The sequence below is a fragment of the Rutidosis leptorrhynchoides genome, chromosome 1 (genome assembly GCF_046630445.1).
Source record: "Rutidosis leptorrhynchoides isolate AG116_Rl617_1_P2 chromosome 1, CSIRO_AGI_Rlap_v1, whole genome shotgun sequence".
NCBI classification, from domain to species: Eukaryota; Viridiplantae; Streptophyta; class Magnoliopsida; order Asterales; family Asteraceae; genus Rutidosis; species Rutidosis leptorrhynchoides.
Window position 1 is genome coordinate 549,783,770 of NC_092333.1, and position 5,794 is coordinate 549,789,563.

General features: G+C 35.3%; 1 long non-coding RNA gene across 3 annotated transcripts; it reads left to right on the forward strand.

Moving 5' to 3' along the window:
- Positions 1 to 233: 233 nt before the first annotated feature.
- LOC139879193 (uncharacterized) lies at positions 234 to 2,325 on the forward strand. Of its 3 annotated transcripts, XR_011770057.1 has the most exons (6): positions 234 to 601; positions 1,015 to 1,209; positions 1,361 to 1,506; positions 1,655 to 1,782; positions 1,941 to 2,103; positions 2,195 to 2,325. It is a non-coding gene; the product is annotated as an uncharacterized lncRNA (long non-coding RNA). The 3 variants fall into 3 exon arrangements; XR_011770051.1 differs by having other exon boundaries at positions 1,655 to 2,103; XR_011770063.1 differs by having other exon boundaries at positions 1,364 to 1,506; positions 1,655 to 2,103.
- The last annotated feature ends 3,469 nt before the right edge of the window (positions 2,326 to 5,794 follow it).

Sequence of the window (5,794 nt, forward strand, 5' to 3'; positions counted from 1 at the left end):
TTTTCCAACCTTAGACCTTAGAGCTATCTCTCTTCTCTCTTACACTAATAACAAAATGCTAATTGAGTGATAACTCCAATCCAAATCACATCCTAACCATCTATCAATTGACCATCCTTAAATCCCATCCCTCCGTTACCCCTCATCTCCACAATTAGGTGACAAGTCTTTAGACATCATTTAAAAGATCAAAACTACCCCTATGGCAAAAAAAAAAAAAAAAAAAAAAAAACACTACGCGGAACGGAACAAAGCTGGGAAATTTTAGGGGTTCAATCCAGAAACGAGTCATTCATTCATGTATACGATTCATTCATTCAATCATTCTCGATCGACAACATCCAAAAACCCTCTCCAAATTCAATTCATCCTATATCAAAAAACGGGATAATCGGTCTTTGGATAACATCTCCTTTCAATTCGATGGAACAAGAATTTTAGGGGTTTCACCAAAATTAAAAACCCTAGGTGTCTTCCCCAAAATCGTCGACGAATTCAGGACCGGTTTCGCCCAAAATTTCGAAACGGTCAAGTTGAAATTGGCCCAGCGATCGTTGAAGAAATAAAAGCTATGAACCAACCCTCATACCTATGAAATCAGGTAAACATTTGATATTACAACTGCATTTTTATTTATCATTACTTTGCTTTCTAATCAAATCCAATTTACGAAATTGTGAAGCTGATTAATTGGCGGTTATTTGGCTTAGGTTAATGTTACTGGTGAGGATTATTATGATTAAAGTGTCCATATGTTACTTTATTGTAGTTGATATACGATCTTAGACATTTTTGTCATTGTCCTTTTTGTATTTTTCACTGATTATTTATTAATAGAACATAGAATTTTATTTATTTATCTTCATGTAAAAAGATTTTCCTAGACCATTCTAGGAATTATGCCTTAGTAGTTGGTTGCTATTATTGTTTTCAGAAAGAAGTTAATCCATTGTAACATTTGATGATATGTTAATTATTGTGGTGTTAATATGAATGGTTTATTAACATGTGCAGTGGTTGAGTTTTGAACATGAGTATCACTGAAGTGCACTGGTTGAGCTTCGAACATGAGTATCATTGAATGGGAACAAAAGTTCCGTAAACATAAATCATGTGTCACCTAATAAATGATAATTTACACGAGATTCTCACTTATGGACGATTGGATTAACTTAAGAACCTCAATATTGCACCTCTCTTGAGGAAAAGGTACACTCATTCAGGTCGTTATATATGTTCATTCGCATATCTGCAAAAGAATGTACAAAATACATTACACATTTTGTAAAGCTTCTTTATGTATATGATTCACGTTGCCTATGGTTTAACTTTAAATATATATTTCATAATTGTGTATCAGAAGTCATGACAAGGACTCAAGGAGAGACATGGAGACATTATGGGATTTTGAACATGAAGTAGTAGCAGTTGCAGGTTCAGGTCAGGCGTAGGAAGGCCGGGTCCTAGAGTTGACTTTCGTTGTGTGTCAACTTGATAAAAGTTCCAGTAAGTTTTAGCATGTAATAGAGGATTCACATAGAGTATAGCCATATTTAATTATTAGAGTATTTCATTTGATTAAGTTGCAAAGTATGGGAGTCTGCTCTTTTTGAAAATCATGTTCTTTAACTAATTAGCCCGATAATTATTACAGTGGTTAGAGTTGATAAGTGGCACGATGGGACAGAAAGCATGGTGGGAAAAACATACCATATCTAGAGTGGGTTGAAAGGTACTGGTCAAAGAATGTTGTTTCTCGAAACGTAGATCGTCATCTTCAAGGTAATGATGTTTCATCTTTGTATAATTCTACAATGGTAATGGACACGAGTGCAGCTGGCGTGACTCCTGTTCCAGCTAACGGCAGAATCTCACCTGACAATTTTTATGTTTCTATAATGATAAGTGGTATCTTATATGATATGCTTATTTAACAACAGGCTAAAAAATACTACATAAATAGTGATATACTGATATGTGGAGTCGGAGAAGTAGGCTTCAAGAGTTAAGCCGCTAATGATAGAGTGATTGAAGAGTTGCAAAGTAGTAACTGGAGGGTACATGATGACGAGCAATTGAAATCAATGGAGAAAGCAAAATCAAGTAAACGCTTGACCTTAAAGATGTCTCTTGATAGTGGTCTTTAATTTATTAGCTTTTCTCGAACAATATCTGATTAATTTTCTTGATGCAGGTGAACCGTGGGTGAGTTAGGAAAGGCTAAAAACGGGTATGTTATTGTATGGGTCAGGTTGGGTTAACACGAAATAGTTCCTTCACAAAAAAGACCATTTATTTTTGCGAAGAAATCTAATATTTTGAGTACAGATGCTTTAATGGGTTATATGCATAAATGTTACCATTATTTTCTAAATGTTGTGTTACATAAATAAGGCAAAACAATATGAGCCACCTATTTTGATTATTCAAATGAGTAGTGAGGGGAAATGGTGGGAAAGAATGTTTATAAATAGTTAGTTTGTTGAAATGCAATATCAGGTGTCATGGGTCATGTTCAACCAAGATGATGCAGCAGAGGCAGATACCAATTAGTATTCTAGATCTTAATAAGTTTATACATTTCATGTTGGGAAATGAGAGTAAGATAATGTAACGACCCGTCAAAATCGCTATTGACGCGGCACGTTAATCATTGATTCCACAGTGAGGTTTTGACCTCTATATGATACGTTTTTATAAAATATTGCATTCATTAAAATAAGTGATTTTAAACATAGAAAGTTATAAGCATGTGGGCGAGTGCTTAGGTATAAGTAAATCCCCAAAATACATGTCTTTATTTTACAGGTTGACATCACAGTCAATTTATTTATTACACAACGTGGTTTTTTTTTCCGAATGCAATAAAATTTATACAAAGCATGAGAGACTCCATGCAGACAAGAAGCACATCACTGCGGAAGCAGTCTAAGGACCTGAGAATAAAACATGCTAAAAAGGTCAACACGAATGTTGGTGAGTTATAGGTTTAATTGCTCGAGTCATAAGTATATAAAGATATACCACAAGATTTCATCAAAAGTTTATCAATAGATTCTACGTAACAGAGCACCCTGGTAACTAAACTTAACGTTATAATGATAATTACCCTATTCGCTTTAATACACGCAAACCAATGTGTCATAAACTCAAATAACATACGTCCGTTAAAAGGCTAGCGTTCTAGCTCGGACGGGGATGTCAAGCCTTATGGATCCATATACAATTATTCGCGCCCACCAGTCCATATCCTATGTACTGGCAGCTACTAGTTACCAAAACTAAGGGATTTTCGGTTTAACTCAGTGTAGAATTTAGTATGTACTTATGTCCATTGCGTTTAAAATAAATTACATGTATTCTCAGCCCAACAATATTTAAAGTATTTAAAAAGGGAGACTATAAACTCACGGTTCAATATTGAGATTCAATATTGTAGGCAAATTGCGTAGACGTAATGATGGTAGACGACTGTATGGTTGGCCTTGGATTCAAGAACAATACCCCGAACAATACCCAATATTTCCTTAGTTTAAAACGGTTTGAAACTCGAATTAAAACACCCTCGTATATACTTTATTATTATTAAACTTAAATTAAAATTATAATTATAATTATAAATATAAATATAGAACACAGAAGAAAGAAAAGAAAGAATATGTATATAACTTCATCGAGCAAACTGCCTTTTATAGGCATATTTTAGGAATCTGATGCCCATGCGATCGCATGGGTTTTCAGTGCTTTTGCCATGCGATCGCATGGCTAGGCTGGACAGCTCATTTCTGCTTTGTTTGCTAGTTCGTCGACATAATATTTACTGTAGCAAATAGTGTTTTTGGTCCCCATGTGATCGCATGGGCTTTTGGTGTATCTGTCATGCGATCGCATGGCTAGTCTGGTCAGCTCACTTTGTTTTGTTTGTTAGTTCGCCGACATAATATACTGTAGCAAATAGTGTTTTACCGTAACAAATAGCATTTACTGTAGCAAATAGTGTTTTACCGTAACAAATAGCATTTTACTGTAGCAAATAGTGTTTTACCGTAACAAATAGTGTTTACTGTAGCAAAATGATTTTTACCGTAACAAATAGTGTTTACTGTAGCAAAATGATTTTCACTGTAGCAAATAGTGTTTTACTGTAACAAATAGTGTTTACTGTAGCAAAATGATTTTTACTGTAGCAAATAGTGTTTTACTTGTACATCTTTGATTTAATTGCGTTTCTTCTTATAAATTTAAAAAAAAAAACTTACATTATAAAAATAAAACTATTATATAATTATCACAGGTTATGACGTTCGTGAATCGTCGAAAAAAGTCGAAAGGTACATGAATGTGTAAACTAGTTCAAAAAATTTTAAGATTCAACATAATAGGTTCGCTTATCGTGTTGGAAATATTTTATCCTGTAATTAATTTATTAATATGAAATTTTCTGGGTCTTTACAGTACCTCCCCGTTAAAGAAAATTTCGTCCCAAAATTTTGAGTAGTACCTGTTTTATAAGCGATATCAGTGAACAAATGTGGATACTTTTGCTTCATCTGATCTTCACGTTCCCAAGTAAACTCGGGTCCTCGTCTAGCGTTTCAACGAACTCTAACTATCGGTATTTTGCTTTGTTTTAATTGTTTTACCTCACGGTCCATGATTTCAACAGGTTCTTTGATAAAATGGAGTTTATCATTGATTCGTATTTCGTCAAGAGGAATTACGACATCCTCTTCAGCTAAACATTTCTTCAAATTTGACACGTGAAATGTGTCGTGAACACTACTAAGTTCTTGCGATAGCTTTAATCGATAAACAACTGCTCCAATTCTTTCGGTGATTTCAAAGGGTCCTACGTACCTAGGACTTAGCTTTCCTCGTTTACCGAATCGTACAACGCCTTTTCAGGGTGACACTTTCAACATGACTTTGTCGCCCACTTGAAATTCTAGCGGTTTTCTTCTTACATCAGCATAACTCTTTTGGCGACTCATGGCTGTTTTCAATCGCTGTTGTATTTGAATGATCTTTTCGGTGGTTTCATGAATAATTTCTGGTCCAGTAAGTTGTCTTTCTCCTACTTCACTCCAACAGATAGGAGATATGCATTTTCTACCGTAAAGTGCTTCAAATGACGCTGCGTTGATGCTCGTATGATAGCTGTTATTGTATGAAAATTCTGCCAACGGTAAGTGTCGATCCCAACTAGTTTCAAAGTCAATCACGCATGCTCGTAACATGTCTCCTAATGTTTGTATTGTTCTTTCACTTTGACCATCTGTCTGTGGGTGATAAGCGGTGCTCATATCTAATCGAGTTCCCAATGCTTTTTGTAATGACTGCCAGAAATGTGATATGAATCGGGTGTCGCGATCAGATATGATGGAGATAGGTACACCATGAATGGAAACTACTTCCTTCAAATATAGGCGTGCTAATCTCTCCATAATGTCTGTCTCCTTTATTGGTAGAAAGTGAGCTGATTTAGTTAGACGATCAACTATCACCCAAATAGCATCGTAACTACTTGCAGTCCTTGGCAATTTCGTAATGAAATCCATGGTTATTCTTTCCCATTTCCACTGAGGAATTTCTGGTTGTTGCAGTAATCCTGACGGCTTTTGGTGCTCAGCTTTGACCTTCGCACATGTCAAACATTTGCTTACATAAGTAGCAATTTCTGTCTTCATATTAGGCCACCAATAGAACTTCTTAAGATCGTGGTACATTTTTCCGTTTTCTGGGTGAATTAAGTACCTCGTTTTGTGTGCCTCATTCAGTACTAGTTGCCTTAGGT